The following is a 17,248-nucleotide window of genomic DNA, read 5'->3' as shown; positions in this document are numbered from 1 at the left end:
TATTCCCCCACCCCACCCCCAGGTTAGATAGATGTTATGAATTAATGTGGTTTTGAGAATTTAAATTAACAGATTACATTTAATGTACACATTCCATTACTGAATTTATGAAATTACAGATTCCAAACTGATAAGAGATTGATTGGCTCCTAAAAAAGCATGTATTAACCCACATTTTTTGGAAGACTTGAACTAGCAGCCTACATGACTGAAAGGTGATACAAAATGTGGGTACAGATAAAGGAATCATTGTAGTTAATGTAGTTTTATAACACCACAAAATATGATTTTTTTTAAAGACTATTTTAGTAGATTTAAACTGATAGGTTTATTCCAGTTATCTTAGACAAGAGGTAAGGATAATTATTTACAGTATTTCTCTCAAGGGAGGGACTTCTTGAATGTAAAGGATATTTGTAAAGTTAAGAAAATTTGGGTTTCTTAGGCAGAAGCTTGTTTATAGCTGTGATGGCAAATATATGGGAAAGCTGATTTACTTGTGAAACGGATATTGTCGAGTTTCACTAATTGGTGTACTGGGTAAAAAATCCTGTAAAAATAAATAGAAAATGTTTGGGGTTTTTTTATGATATATAAAATGAAGTGTACTTTGACTAGATTGACTAGGGAAAGGAGTATGGAATTTGTAATAGGCAAAATATTGTGAAGAAGTCATTATTTTAATAGTACAATATTGGTGTAAGATTGAATAATGTAGTATGATTTAACATTGCTGTGACACATATGTTAATGAAATTATGGTAACCAACAGATTTACCCTGAGTTTACTGTGAGATTATGTATGCCATACATATAACTAATGAGTAAGTAAATTGGCACAAAGAGAAAATGGATTCTCAAGAATGATTTTTTACAGCTGTTCCCTGTGGTCATGCTGCAAAGCCTGTTGTATATCCCTGTGTCAGGCAAATTGCAGTGGGAGTAGGAAGGCTTCTGTCTTTTGATCCTTTTGGTAAAGGTAACCCCTATTTCTCTGGATTTTGCAAAAACTCCACTTACCTATAATAATTTCTTCAATTCTGTTCTGAGGGACAAACCATCTAACATTATTCACAGCCACAGGAAATTCAGAAGTTCCAATTAAGGGCAACTGGCACAGCAAAGTATAATATTTGTAGTATGGTATACGCTCAGTGCTGTTTGTTGGAAGGTAGTTAATACCCTGCCTTAGAGTTCTGAAAGCTTCCTAACTCAGCAACAGCATAGTGTGAATGTACAGACAACTTGGTCTCATGCTGTGACTGAGCTGGAATATCTTTGCAGGATTTGGAAACTGTGGAATCTTGACATGTCAGCTAAGCCCCAAAGGTTTCAAGGTGGTTCCATGGCATGAGGTACGTTTACATTGAGTTGCCCTACATATCCTGTAGAAGCCATGCTATCCAGACTTCCCCGTATCTGGGGGGGGATCCTGTTCTCTTACCCAGCAGGTAAGAAGTTAACTTAGAGATCTAAGTGCCAAACCCAAATATATTCAGTTACAGACTGATCCAAAGGCTCTTGAGGCTGAGTGCATCTCTTCTTATTTGCCATTAGTAGCACCTACTGTTACTTCAGCTCCCACTGAAGGGACTGATGAACAAAATGTAGGTGACGCAAAGTTACCTCCACCTTAGATGGGGTGAAAATTAACTTGGTAACTGCAACATACTGTCTATGAGTTTGAAAGCTTAGGCCCCTACTGCTCTGTAACAACATGTTAAGAGCAAATTACCAGATGTACCACAGCGACAAACGTCTGCTCATTAGCAAAGGTTACTAATTTGCCAGGGAAGACAACCACTTAAAACGAAGCATTCTTCTTGCTGGAAAACTGAGAACCACAGCAGCATTCATCTCCAAATTAGTACACATTTTTGTTATGTCAGGCTTCTACATCTGTTTAAATGTTGCAAACATTTATGAATATTAATTACCATTTGTTCCAGAAAAGTTGTAAATCAGTTAATTAGGAACCTGTCATCATGTTTATATTATCTAAAGGAAAATCCAAACCATGACAGAATATGAAATTAAGCTAAAATTCAGTCTACAATCACCTTTTACAAATACATAAATTGGTCCACTCAGAACCTTCACATAACATGAGGTGATGTTTATTTTTTTTCCTACTGGTCCTATTTTGATCTAATGAATAAATACAAGAGCTGAAAGTTATGTTGTGATGGCATTCCATTCACAGGCAAAGCACAGATCAAATGGGCCAGTTTCAGACTGTCATTTCAAAGAGGCCAGCAACTTCAGGAGGTGCTGAATTCAACAACCTGAGAATTACAGAGATTGAATCCCCCAAAATCAGCAATAAAAATACATTACCCATAAATAAAAAATACACTTACAAATAATAAAGACTGAACTAGCAAATATTTGGCATTGGAACTTTCCATCCTATACACCTCCTTCCAACATTCATTAAGCTATCATTTTGGTGTTTTATGAATGCAAATTGCTTTTCCTCCACACTCAGTTAATTTTGTTGCTAAACAATGAAGTCTCTTCGCTGATTCACATCACTTATACTCTGGATCATCCATATATTCCATCCAGCAATACTTACAATTTACGTTCTCCCTTCACAGTTTGGGGAGAACATAGCATATATAAATGTAACGAAAGGTCCTTTGAAATATTTGCCTGACTTGGACCCTTCTGTAAATAGCATGTATTAAAAAGAGGCTCTGCAGAAAGGCTCAGCTATAGCCAAATGTTGTTTTCATTAATTTTCTAAAGTCCAGAAGTTTTACCTGTGAACCAGACTTCTCCTAGGCTTTACGATTTCTCACTGAAGAAAGCACATAATTTAAGTCTGTTAATCAATGGGTGCAAAAAAAATATCAGCAGTACCTTTTTAAGTAGCAGTCTTAGACTGTCAGCACTGATTCAGTAATGATATTTCAGTGCACAGGAGAAAATTACTTGTATGAGGGACAAACTTGTAACTGTCTAACATTTAAATGCAAACCTCTCAAATATGGAGAGCAATGAAGGAGAAAAAAGCCAGCCACCAAGAAGAAATATATTTCACTACACAGTCTTCCCAATGTAGTGGCTTTTTGACTTTAAATTACTTTTCATGGATGCTTGTTTACTCCTTTTCTATTAATTTTCAATTAAAACTTGTATGCATTGAATTTCAACATTATTAGAAAAGCCTGAAAACACTTCCAAAGCTTTCATGCAGCTAACACTCAAATGCCTAAAATTTTACATACTGCTTCATGAGAAGAACGTGCATGAAAATTTTACCTCATTTTTTTTTTTACTTTCATGCAAATGAAATAAAGTAGGGCATGCAAGTTAAAATAAATCCCTTTCACACATTTTACCTCCTTTATGACTATTATGACTCATGAAAAGCGAAAAAAATGTATAGGGTGTTTCTCTGCGAGTTAAAGCCCAGTTGAAGTTAATGACTGCTTGCTCTTTTTTGGGGGGCATCAAGTCTCAGCTCAGTGGTCATCAATCCCCAGGAAATGCCTGGTTCCTGAAATCATTATTGCTTAATTGAAAGGACAGCAACAAACACAGTAGAAAACATACAGCCTTCTACTGGGAATGTATGAAGTACAGGCTCACACCGAGGAACTCTTTTCTTCTATACCCTCAGATCAGGAGTTGAGAACAACCTGGGAGGGGAAATAAATCTGAGGATACAAAGAGCTTCAGCAACAAACCAGCAGGTCATAAATAAAATCCCCCTACAAATGCCAAGCGGTTTTGGTTTTCTTTTCTCTCTCTCTCTCTTTTTTTTTTTTTAATCATTATTCACCCTGACATGAATCCTAATTAAAATTTTACACAGTGTGTCTTTTAATTAGCCGTGGCTGGAGTGGTGAAAGCTATCAATATTTAGCAGGATAATTGTACGAAATGACTTTTCAAAAATGAACAGCAGGCATGAATCCACTCAACAGCAGGGGGTTATTCAGACACACACTGTGCAAGATGGGGTGCCTCAGATAATGTGTGAGAGATAATAATGCACACAGGGAGTGACACATGCTGCCATATTTTGTGCTTCATTGGTTTTCTGCAAACAGCATTTGGCTCTTGTTGCACTCAGGACATCAGGGTTCACACCAACTTCAAGCTGGTGATTTTTATCTTTATGTCGTTGATTTATTTTATCTTAAATAGAAGGATGTGTTTAATAACAACATACACAAACTAAAGGCTGACACGCAGCTCTGTGTATGACCTAGTTTGATTATACTTTGCAGAGGCTAGTAATGAACAAGATCAAGAACAGAGGCTTGCTTTCTTCCTCTGTTTTTTGTCAAAAAGAAAAGAAAAAAGCTTTGCCCATCCTGGCAGAATACAAAGCAGTAAATTAATTTCTGTTTTGCTAGTGCATGGTGTAAATGTACGCACCTTTACTTTAAGATAGCTTTATAACAGTTCACTTCTCACATAATCTTTCTCTCTTTCACAAAAGAACCAAGACATGCAAATTGTAATGTGATGTGCTTGCTATGGCACAGCAGAAAAACACAGGAAACACCTGCAAATGTTTTCCACATGCACCAAGGAAACATTCAGTAACATTACATAAAATAGGGTTCCAAGGTAGTTATTTGCAGTGCAAGCAGTCTGTGGGACAAAGTCCTTGAGGAACTGTGTATTCAAGAGTAAGAACACAAATCCCAGCACACATATTCCCTAGACAGAAAGCCAGATATAAAGCCCAAATGAGAGTAGCAGTGTGCACATTCAAGGGAAATGTATGCAAGAACCAGCTGTTTAGTTTTAGAAAACGTGAGTGAGCATGTTTATACCAGTTGCCTGCACAAAGTCTCTTGTTTTACTATCATGGCAAAGAGGATTCCCTCAGCTCCAGGTGACTCCATCTCCTGCAACTAGGCAGGTAGAGCAGAACACCAGTGTTATGTTCAAGGCTCTTAATAATTCTAGAATTAAATGCAAAGGACCAAGCTGGTACTGAAGTTTCTGCTCATAAGTGAGGTTGCCGTTTGATGACTGAAAACTGTATAGATTCTGTACAAGAATATGATACCTGTATGAGTTCAGCAGACAAAAACCCCACTGTGTGACAACCCCCTAAAATGCACATAACTTTAGTATACTCTGGCCTTCTCTTTTTTGTCTTTTTCTCTTTCATAGCATGAGATGAATACAAATAGCCTGGGCTCACAATGCAGTATTTCAGCAGAAACATTATCTATATCTTAGATATGGCACATAATGCAGCATCAACTGCATCCAAATCTTTCCCATAAATCTTTACAGCCAAATCAGTTATAAAACTCAAAGACCAAGACATATAGCCACATTGTATATCGTCTCAATGCACTGCATACCAGCAACAGAACAATTATAAAGCTGCTAATGGAATTAGATTGACAGAAACATGAGAGGTTTACAAAGTGAGACCAGTAGGGAAGACTTTTTTTCACAACTTAACAGAAGCGTAAAGCACTAAGGTTTACAGCACAGCAGCCATTTGCGGTGCTATACCACTGATGAATTACCCCTTCACAGGCTCTGATCTAAAGCTCTGTGAAGCTACAGGAGTCCCTTCACTGAGCTCAATGAATAGTGGAACGGGGTCCCAAATTAAGCCTGTGTGCAAGCCTGGGAATCCAAAATCTTGTTCTCAGTGCTGCAAGAGATTTGTTGAGTGACTTCAGCCAGTTCATTTCACCCTTCTGTGCCTTAGTTTCAATTTAAACTGAGAATCACAGCAGTTTTTACAACCTCCATTGAGTAGCAGTTGTAAATCTCTCTCAAATTCCTGGGAGGTGGTACACTGGTGCTAAGTATTTTTAACACTAAACGCATTACCACATACAAAGTTGGCACTTAATGGTTAGGCAGGAAAGACAAGAGGCACAAAATACCCAGAGAAGTGGAAACAACACATCAAAGTATCCTAAAGTTAAAAAAAAATAATCAAATAAAGTTAAAAGCCAAGACAACTGATTTACCCTACTACCTACTTTAAAACAGTTTTATATAAATACCAAAATTTACCCTTCTCTAAACATGAATCAGATCACAATCAGATTTCATTTTGTCAAAAACAAAAAAGAGGGTGGGGGGTGAGGGGTGAGGGGGCTTTGTGTGCAACGCAGAAGACAAACTTAGGAAATTTCAGTTAATTTTTCAAAGTATGTTGCGTGTCATAGTATTTCAATGAAAGCTATGTCTTTTATCTTTACAAAAGCTGAACTGATTCTTATTTTTTTAAAAAAGAGCTACATTTGGGTGTTTATTATTACCTAGTGCTATTACTTCCAGAAAAACAAACCTCTCAAAGCAAGACTGAATTATTACATTCTGGTTTTAAGACAATTTAACCTGATCTTGCAAAATCTGCAGAAAGGAATGAAAATAATCCACTTCTTTAACTTTTACTGACTGTTCTAACAATACCTTCCTTTGCAAATTTATATTCTGTATGAAATTCACATACTGAAGAAGGCTAATTGAGTACTGTGTAATACAGCAGATAAAGAATGAAATGTCTCTCCTGACAGTAGTGACTCCAGAATGCAAAAAAACCCCAAAACCCAAAGGTAAGCTATGATGGAGAAGTATCAAGCTGGACAAAGAAGAGAAGCAGCATAGTTTTAATTCATTTCATATATAAAAAAATCATATATTTTATATCGCATATAGGAAGGGGAAAAGTTGTGGAAGCAAAAGAAACAGGCTTTCTGATTAATATGATAGATACAATGAATTTACAAAAAGCAGCTTGACATATGATTAATAGTGAGAGTGTTGGGTGGTGTAATTGCATTAAAATGATAACATCAACTACTTCAGCTTTCAGGCAACAGTAGAACATCAGTTTATATGCAGTAACTTGATGTAACACACAACAGAATGACTGTAACTGACGGGAAGGTAGTAAAGTAACAAGGCAGTCAAAAAATACAGGAAGACTAACTGAGTGGAACAGCAGCTGTAATAAAAGAACTGGTTTCATGGTTATATAAGGTATCAACATTAAGGAATGATCAAGGTTAACAGCAGCAGCAGGGTGATGTTTGCCAAGTGTCTTAAAGATGGGAAACTCTGAGAACTGGAGTTGGGGTGGGGGCACTGGTATTAGAAACTTGTTCTTTCAGTTAACATAAATCAGCAAAGGAATGAAGTTCTCCATCAGTATCTATTACATATCTCAAGGGGCACAGCCTGGTCTTGAACACTGGTTGTATAGTCTTGTCTCCCTGGAGCTCCTACAAACTGTCACCCTGACTCTTCCAACTCCCACATAAATAAATTAGAAAAATAATTACATGCAATAATCTATCGAGAGCCAGCAGCATCTGGATTGGGTGAGTAACCCCAGAGATCTTGTTACACATTCACATCATTCACAATACATTAATCTTGCTGCCAGTAAAAGTAATTGCTTAAGAATTAACTTGGGTATTTATAAAGGCACCTTACCCTTCCTATAAATTGAAGCTCTGTCATTTAGTGAGCCTTACAAAAGATACAGTAACTGAAGGGACATTTGGATTAAACAAGAAAAGTGTTGGACCCTAAGGGAATTAATCTGACCTAAGTAAAAAAAGAGATCTAAACAAAGTACTACGGTAATTTGTAAACTGAATGCTTGTCTCTCCACAATGTTAATAGGTAATGAACACCAAAATCTGTTGGATGTTTTGAAAAAAAAAAAAAGTTACACTAAATAATAAGGCCTAGATTTCATACAAATTAAATATGTAGCCCTGGTAATCCATGTCTGGAACAGAAGGTTTAACAGGCAGAAATAGCTCAATAGCAGAATAGTTCAGTCTAATTTTCTAAGAAGGATAATCTGTGACTAAAAAACTGCAATAAAAAAGTCATTTAGTTGCTTAACAGCTGTCTGAAACCTTGGCAAGTTTGCCATGCGTTATATAATGCAGGGCTTTCAATTTAGCTTTGCTTCCATCCAGAACTGGTGAATGGTGTTGATGTTATGAATGAAATGAACATAGATTTAGTTCTTGGTTTTTTTAAATACCAATGTGCGTCATTATCCCTGTCACAGCCACCAACATCTTGTGCTATGATATGTACCCTTGGTCTTTTAATAAGAAGCAAATGTGTTACAAATATTCCAGGCACAATTTACAGGCCTTTAGTCTAGGAAACAGGAGAGAGAAGGGAAGTGAATCAGCATTTATATCAGTTCCCCTTCAAATCTGTTTGCATAAATGCTCAGAGGGCACTGCAGGCCTGATTTCAAGGGGAAAGATGGTTGGACAGGCAGGCAGTTGTCTGTGAAAGCAAACACTAGATAAAGAATGGGAAATCCATCCACTGGGAATACAAGGGAGATGTAATCACTGATGTGTAAGTAACCTGGAGCACCCACTGGGGAACCAAGAATCACCATGGGCAAGCTGAAGCCTATAAAGAACCGATGAAAACAGGCTAGCAGGCTTAACCAAAAAGGAAGAGAAGCTTGGAAACCTTGGGAAGCTTGGAAAAGAAAACCAGCTGTCCCTGCAAGTTTTGTTGTATCTAGAACAAGTTTAGGAGCTTCTTTTCTTGCATTGATGGATCCATTGAAGATCCTTAAGTAAGAAGTAAGCAGCCAGAGGAAGCGCTATCTCCTGTCTCCTGGCCCTTGCCAGTCTAGAGAACAAAGTGCACCACATTCAGTGAGTGTGCAGCTGCCTTTTAAGTTGAACACATGGAACTTACAGATTTGTAAGACTCATCTTTGGAGAAGGCAATGTAGATCTGCATGCACAGATGGACAGATAACCTCTTTCCCACTAGCAGAGGAGTACATCCACATCCAAATGCATTGGGCCTCTTGTATCTTTGACATTTAGAACCAAGCTTTGGTGCAAGCTTGTGCCTTGGCCCCGTTTTATTACGAACTGAACTACTGCTAGACAAGAAATCATTTAAGGACAGCCTGTAGATTATTACCAGTAGGATATGACAAATTTTAACAGTTCTGATGACATCAATTCTCCAATGTGTGCAATATTCTCATTTTGACCATACCAATTTTAATCGTAATCAATTACCATAACAGACTTCAAAACACAGTAAGTCACTTGGGAATTCTTCCATCTAAGGGATCAGCAAGAGATGTGCAGAAAAAACTCTTAGAACTATTAGACAACCGAAGCAACAATCAAGAAAGAGTCTGGCTTTATATTTAGAATATTCCAAAATCACTGTGATATTACTAATGAAACAAAGATAGCTGCATTAAAACGCAGACACAGCTGAGTGACAAAAAAAATCCAAGAAAATATTAAAATGTTGCTAATAAACTTTCTAGAAGCAATCCCTAAACAAACATTGAACTCCAACACTGAATAGAAAAATCAAAGCTGGATTTTAGTTTACAAAAACTACCTGTGATAAAATTCCAAGTAGTGAATGAATATAACACTTCACAGTAATGAGCAATCTTTAAAATCCAGGAAAATATTATGAAATACAAACTTTACCAGCAATGACTGCAAAATTCTTTTTACCAATATGTATGCTAACTATTCCAGCCAAATCAATCACAAATCACAGATTTCTCACGCATCTACAAACAGTTGTGTATATAGTATTACTCAGCAAAATATGTCAAACCAGAACCAAACCCAGGAAAACCTGAGTGAAGACAGAAGGAAAAAGGGAGATACTTATCCTAATTTATTTCTGTCAGTGAAAGATTTTATCATCCTTTTTTACCATAGGAAAACCCTCATTTTCTGGGTCAAATAAAGCACAGAGTAAAAAAAATCAGAGGATACTGTTAAACCAGGCTCCGTGTATCTGGCGCAGACAGCTTTCAGTTTCACAACAAACCAATAACTCAAGCCAAATTTACCAGAATTCTCTTTCTAGTTTAAAAATGTATCTAATAAACCTGGTCCTAGATGAAATAAATCTGGTTTTATTTAAACCTTTCTATCAGAATGATGTAAATTCCAAATTTAATTTTACTGCAGAATAAGCTAAAGCTCTAGGAGTCTAGAAGCTCTAGAATTTCATTCTGCAAAATGGCTACTCAAAATAGAAAGCTAAAACGAAACTGTAAGAATCAAAGACAAAAAAAAAGGTTGAAGTGCTCCAAATTTCAGAGTTCTGACAGCCATCCTAGGAACTGAACATTGCTGTGCCAATTTTCATCCACAAGCAAATTCAACCTTCCTTTACAACTGGAAAATTAAAAAATTAAAGAATAGAGGACAGAGAGAGGATAGAGATTCTTTCACATCATTTTATCACCAAGTGATTTTTTTAGTGAGTAATTACATTTTTGCTCCTGGGAAATCATCATGTTTCAGACAGATGTTTTCAACCACTCTAGAGGATTATTTTTTTTAAATGTCATATGTTTATACATAACACATGCTGGTTCCAAATACTTAGATAATGTTCTTAGACCTTAAATTCCAAAGGTAAGGATTTCTGTTTCTCAGATACCCTTTGGATATTTCTATGGCTCTTACAATATTGTCAACACTCTAATTTGTCTTACAAACACTGACAAATACAGCTGTCCACATCTGACAGAGGCACAGAGAGAATACATGGACAGTTCAAGTTCAAGTAGGCAACACAGGGATTTAAACCCTGGTTAATTCCCTCCTCCCTGAACATAATTTCTATTCAAGACAATCATAACAGTGAATGGGGATGAGGCTTCCAAATTCTTTAAGGGGCTTCAAAGATCTCGACCTGAAAGTCTTAGAGTCATTTCTTCATAAATCCTATTAAATCACTCTGAACCCATGTATTTTCATCTGTATTTTGAAGAAAACAGAAGGCTGGACGTTAATTTTCAAGCAAATGCATGTTACCTGGAAAATATCCGTAATAATCACAAGCTTTCTACATATACCATATCAACTTACAACTTTCAGAGTCAGGTAACAATGGTGTACAGTATCTGAACACATCACAACACATTCTAAATAAAATGTACAACAGGGACAAGCATACATAAGAATGAATTGTAGCATGCCAAGCCATGGCATACAGTCACAACAATTCTGCAAACATACTTAGAGAGGCTCCTATTTCGCTACTTCATGTGGAGCTACCTGACTGGCATACAGAAGACCTTGGCATGCAAACTGTTGAAAATTCTTCCTCCTTACTACAACCAAACCTATGAATTTAAACTTTTTTTTCTTTAAATTAAATCTTATGGGAAAATGTTTCACAACATAAGTATGACTCTCAAATTCCTCAAAAGAATCGATAAGGACCATAACTGCACTCATTATTTGTAGCTTGACACTAGAAAAATTTCAAGAAAATCTATTTTACTGTTGGATTAACTAAGGCACAAAGAAGATGTTAATATAAAATCAAAGTAAGTCAATGGAAGACTCCTAAGTGACTTCTTGATGGCCTAAGGGCTGTGCAGGTCATTAGTCCTCATTCCCTTTCTAACAGCAAATTTTTCCTCAAAGGGTAAAAAATTAACTTTAAGCTATCATGTCCTGACAAGGGTAATATCCTTTATGTAATCTCTTCTATTTGCCTATCTGCACCAAAAGTGCTGTGCGCACCACGGTAGTCTTTAAAAAACAGGAATCCACAGAAGGTCAAGACCTAAATGACGTATTTCCCTTCAGCCTGCAGATAAGTGAGAGCAAGTTTTCTCAGCACAGGCTTAACAGCAAGCCCTTTAACATTTATTCTTTATATCAAAACCAACATCAGTTTTAGCTGGGAAACAAAGATGAAAGCAATTCAAAAACTGTTTCAAGCATCTCCAGAAAAGAAGAAAGTTATTCCTGGAATGTGTTTACTTTCTCAAATAACTGTCATCAAAATACAAATTCATAGAGGAAAAACATTAAGCTACCGTAAGAAGTGAGTTAAAAACAAGATTAAGAAAATGTGATATTTGATCAGGTGAAAATACTGTTTAATACCTTAATAAGAGCTTACACCAATTTCTAAAGATCCCACAGAAAAACTTTTATGAAAAAAAGCACCTAAAACTGATAAAGCAGTGACAGCTTTGATTTAAAATGCATTTTTAGTACTCCACAATAATTTTTATTTGCACATTGGTCCAGAATTTCCATGCTAAATATTCTGAGAAATAAGAACTTCCACAGACATGTTTGGAATTTAAAAAAATACTTTCTGGAGGGATAAATAAGATGAAGAATTCTTCCTTTATAATAATTTTCATTACAATGTGATTAACTGTTCTGTGGCAGAGGAGCTCCAAAGTTTAATAAATATGTGCATTTTTAAATTTAAAGTTAAGAATAACTTTTTTGCTTCCAAATAAATATTAGAGCTTTAAGAAAAATTCTACATTAACTTTCTTCTGTGAAAGTGTTGCCATGGTCTGTCCAAGAACAGAATCAGAAATACAGTCCCTCCTCCGATAAATGTATATGTATTAACATTAGAGCTGTCTGTATAGCATAGTTAGTTAGAAAAACTACATAAAATTATATTATTTCAAGCATATCAAGTGAAACTCACTCTAGAATATTTGAATGACACCAGCCCTCTAGGCAGAGGTGAGTTTTATCCACTTACAAGTCCCAGGTGATTTGCAGCACTGTATGTTTCTGTTTTTATTTCAAAGTGATTTTAGTACTTGGTACCTTCTAGCTGATTGCTTAAAGCTACTTGCTTCAGAAAACAAGAACACTGTGGAGAGGTAGCCGGGGAACTCCTTACAGCCCACTCAGCAAGGATCAGAAAATGTATCAATTCAAATGACTTCACTGGAGTTTCAGTGTTTAACTGAAAGAGATACGGAAGGAGAGTGTAAGGTGAAAGTGACAGCCAGAAAAGAACATAAACGGTGTGTTCTGCTTTTTCTTCTTCGCAAACATCCAGAATGCATGAAGATGACACATGAGCCAATAACATTTTCCCCTCCTTATATTTACCAGATAACACAGAGAACATGTTTATGCTAGAATTATTTGTCCCAAACAGCAGAGCACACCTGTCACGTATAATCTAGGCTGCTGCCATGTGTTGTTGCCAAATGGCGGCACTTTTAACATCACAGTATCATTATATTTAAAATAAGTGCAATATCAGGATGCAAGTGTTGCTCCCAGATGGAAAAATCTCTAGTATTGAGAAGTTGGCAGATCAATTTCTAGAACACTCTTTTTATACGCTCTAATTTGCTTTTGTTCTATGGATCAGAAAAATAGCAAGTGAGGCAATAACAACTTTGGACCACTGTAAAATCACTGCATTTGCTGAAGCCAGTGGTAACTCTGCTTTCGGTTTCAGAGGAGTAGAAATTATACCAGAAGTATTTATCAGAAATGAAGAAAGGATGTAAAACAGAAATTGATAAAATGACAAGCAATCTCTGAAAGAATGAATTTTTTTCCAATGTGCTTAGCTTCCTCCATGTAATTTTTCTCCTAAAATTTCACATACATCTGTCAATTATACTGTCAATAATAAACAGAAGTGATATAAATCAGTTAGGAGGTTGATATGGAAAAGAAAATTCTTTCTTTTTGAAACTTGATGTAAAACAGAAGAGGCTGTACCTCATGGGAACTGCCAGAAAGAAGGCTCTCCAATAAAAGAACTATATTGCACTTGAGAGCATGGTGTCCTTTCTTTCAGCTGACTTAAGTATCTGCCTTCTCTGACAGCCAGGTTGAGTAGCTTTATCACCTACTACAACTACTAAACAAAGGAGTTTATTTCTTTATCTGTCAGAATAAAGGCTCAATGTTTTTAGTCCATTTCAGTCACATTTTGGTGACAACAGACAGGGGAGAAAGCTAATATGAAAGACAAAATTGAACAACAGTTTCTAACACAACTTTCTGGTGAAGAGCAATCCTACCACCCACCTTGTCCATCTAGGCAAATGGGTGCTGCTGAGCTCAACACGAAATACAAACCTCCAACTCACACATGTTTTTTTTACCTCAGATACCTATATAATCTTGTTGAATTTCATTGGAAGGCACACATATATTTGTGAAGCAGCAAACTTTCTGTTGTACCACAACAGTGCTTAATCAAACACTCAGGAAATAAAACCCCATGGGTCAAAAAGCAAATTATAACACTCCAACTGATGGTATTTTTTTAAAGATTTAACTCACCTATGTTCACTTTTATTGTTTTATGCACCACATGTTTGCTGTTAAATAAGATAATGGAATTAATTTCAATTCTTTCCCAGACGGAGTGAAAAATGCATCTACAAAGTACTAAATAAAAAAAGGGGAAACATCTGTCAGACCTTAAAGAGGGTGAAGAAAACAGCACCAAGCATATACAGAAGGGAAAACACTATAAAATATTTCTTTAAAAGAGCTTTGGGAAAAAATCTTCAAACTAATTTTTTTCTAAAGAAAAACCTTATCCTGTACATTACCCCTGTAAACAATACAACAGTCATGATATTGTACTTCTTTCCCCCTAAGATATTTCTTTCACTGTGATTTGCTAAAGCTCCTAAAATGTGTTTGACTGTTTTACTGTCAAATTGTCCTTTGTTATCAATTTTCTCTTTGCAACAGTTCACATATTCAGCAGTCTTAAGATTTATTTTGCCAGTGACACAAACCAGCAGCAGAACTCTGCCTGTTGAACTAAAAGAACTGCTTGATCCCATAACACATGGCCATATGTAAGGCTAGATATTAACCTATAGTTAAAGTGAAACAAACATGTTAATATTGAAAGGACAATATATGGGATCTGATCTTGGGTAAACCCCTATAGCTAATGACATCAGACAAGATGAATTTTGAAATAGAACCCAAGGTCCAAATCCCCAAATCACTGTGAAATGAACCCACTCAGCATCTGTCAGGGGCACTCAGTGCCACACAGAATGGATTGTCATGATCTGACAACCTAAAAATAAAATTACTTGAAAACTTCAAGTCACCTTCTAAAGCATGGTCAATGCTTTGTGAGCCATCTGATAAAGAAATTAAACCACTTACAACCCTTGCACTCTGGAAAATGCAAGAAATGGCATTCCCAGCATGTACTTTTTCACTTCAGTTGTCAGGTAATTTTGGATGTCATCTCCAGAACCATTACATCTGACACTATGTGAAAGCTATGTAAAGTAAGTGCTCAGGAAAGCAATATCTACCAGGGTAAGAAACACTCAAACAAAAAAGCACAAGGAATTCTCAGATCAGTATATTTCCCCAACACCATGCTTCTTACAATTATTTTAAGGACAAAAAATACATCTTGTCCTTCACCTAATGCCAGATTTTTAGGGTTGCATACCACTCAGGGATGATGGAGCAAATAAGATTCTTGGTTTTAACTTGAGAGTTTTTCCAATAACTTGGGTAAACTTTGAGTTAGCTCTTTATAAATGGAGAATAAGAATAAAATGAGCAGCAGATTAGACTAGCTGCTACATTTTAAAATACTTTTTTTTAACTGCGGGCATTCCCATGATAGGTAAAGGTTTTCCTGAGGAAACACTTTTTTTTTTAAAAGACATTGACAATCTGCACTTGGACAGCTTTTGTGATCACACCTTATCATGAGCAAAGAGCACATCTGTAACCTGGTCAAGGATTTGGGACTGCACTGGCAAGCTTTTCCTGCAAATACAGGAAACAGTATAGTTGCATATATCACCAACAAACAGTGGAATGCATCCATATATTAATGCTTTTGAAGTTAACAGATCAGCATTGTTGAGACCTGTATTCCTAACTGTGTAAGATTTGCATAAAGAAAAAAGAAATAGCACAGAAGACGATTGCTTGTAACATGGAAAGTATCAAGGAGTGTCTCAAACTTCTTTCTAATTGTAGATACTTTCTATTAACGCAGTCCATTGAGATCACTTGTGCAAGTTACAGCCAGCTATTTACACAAGCTGCCATAATAAAAACAAACCAAACTAAAATAAATAGGCATTTCTAAGTCTATGCTGACAGCAGAAACCTGAAAGATAAACCCCATTTGTTCCCCCAAAGGATGATTAGCTTTAGTGGTGCTAACATGCATTGCCAGCCGCTGGTTTGAGGTGGCCAGCCATTAACCTGCTATTCCAGAATACAGAATGTTTATCCCTGAGCAAAATAAAGAGCAAATACGTAATTCACCTTGGACATAACAAAGCAGCAGGGAATCCAAATCCTCTACTTCTCTTGGCATACATTAGAATTACAGCCATTTACCCAAAGGGAATGTAGATACTTTCTGCAGATCTGAAGATACTGAGAATCTAGAGCTTGATTCCTAAACTAAGTGTTGCTGATGAAAATGGCACAAATCCTACTAACTGAAACACTTGCTGGCCCACCTCTAGCTGGGCAAACAACTACTAGTAGCACAGTTGTGTCAGAACAAAGCTTCAATGTAACTGCTGAAACAGTGAACCCAAGCTAACTCCTCCGGCACTACCACACCTGCAGGCATTTCACTACCAGATGTCGATCAACCAACAATGGCAAACTTTCATAGAATCATTTAGGTTGGAAAGACCTTTAAGAACACCAAGTCCAGCCATTAACCCAGGACTGCCAAGTCCATTGCTGCATCTATGTGGTTGTTAAACACCTCCAGGGATGGTGACTCCACCACCTCCCTGGGCAGCCTGTGCCAATGCTTGACCACCCTTTTCATGAAGACATTTTTCCTAATATCCAATCTAAACCTCCCCTGGCACAACTTGAGGCCGTTGCCTCTTGTCCTGTCACTTGTACCTGGGAGAAGAAACCTACCCCCACCTGTCTACAAACTCCTTTCAGGCACCTGTAGGGAGTGGTAAGGTCCCCCCATGAGCCTCTTTTGCTCCAGGCTAAACATCCCCAGCTCCCCCAGCCGCCCCCCATCAGACTGGTGCCCCAGCCCCTTCCTCAGCCCCGTTGCCCATCCCTGGCCATGCTCCAGCCCCTCCACGTCCTTCCTGAAGTGAAGGGCCCAAAGCTGGACACAGGAATCACGGTGCAGCCACCACCACCAAGTACAGGGGGACAAATCATTGCACTAGTCCTGCTGGCCACACTGTTTTGGATACAAGCCAGGATGCTGTTGGCCTCTTGGCCACCTGGGCACACTGCTGGTTCCTGCACAGCCAGCTGTCAACCAGCCCTCCCAGGCCCTTTCCTGCCGGGCCGCTTTCCAGCTGTTCTTGCCAAGACTGTAGTGTGTTGTGGGGGTTGTTGTGACCCATGTGCTAACTTTGTCACTAACTTCAAAAGAAACTGTATCAGACTCTGTAAGATCTCACGAAGGAGTTGGTTCTTTTGCCATCTGCTTGAGTTACTCATTATAAGATTAATATCCA

The 17,248-nt window shown here is 37.3% G+C and overlaps 1 long non-coding RNA gene across 1 annotated transcript in view; it reads right to left on the bottom strand.

Moving 5' to 3' along the window:
- Nucleotides 1-17,248, bottom strand: part of LOC308070659 — a 178,968-nt gene that overhangs the window by 136,446 nt on the left and 25,274 nt on the right. The gene's annotated exons all lie outside the window — the stretch shown is intronic.

This window comes from Falco punctatus (genome assembly GCF_963210335.1).
Source record: "Falco punctatus genome assembly, chromosome: 10".
Lineage (NCBI taxonomy): Eukaryota > Metazoa > Chordata > Aves > Falconiformes > Falconidae > Falco > Falco punctatus.
Note: the sequence above shows the minus strand (reverse complement) of the source record. Positions and strands in the feature narration are given on the sequence as shown.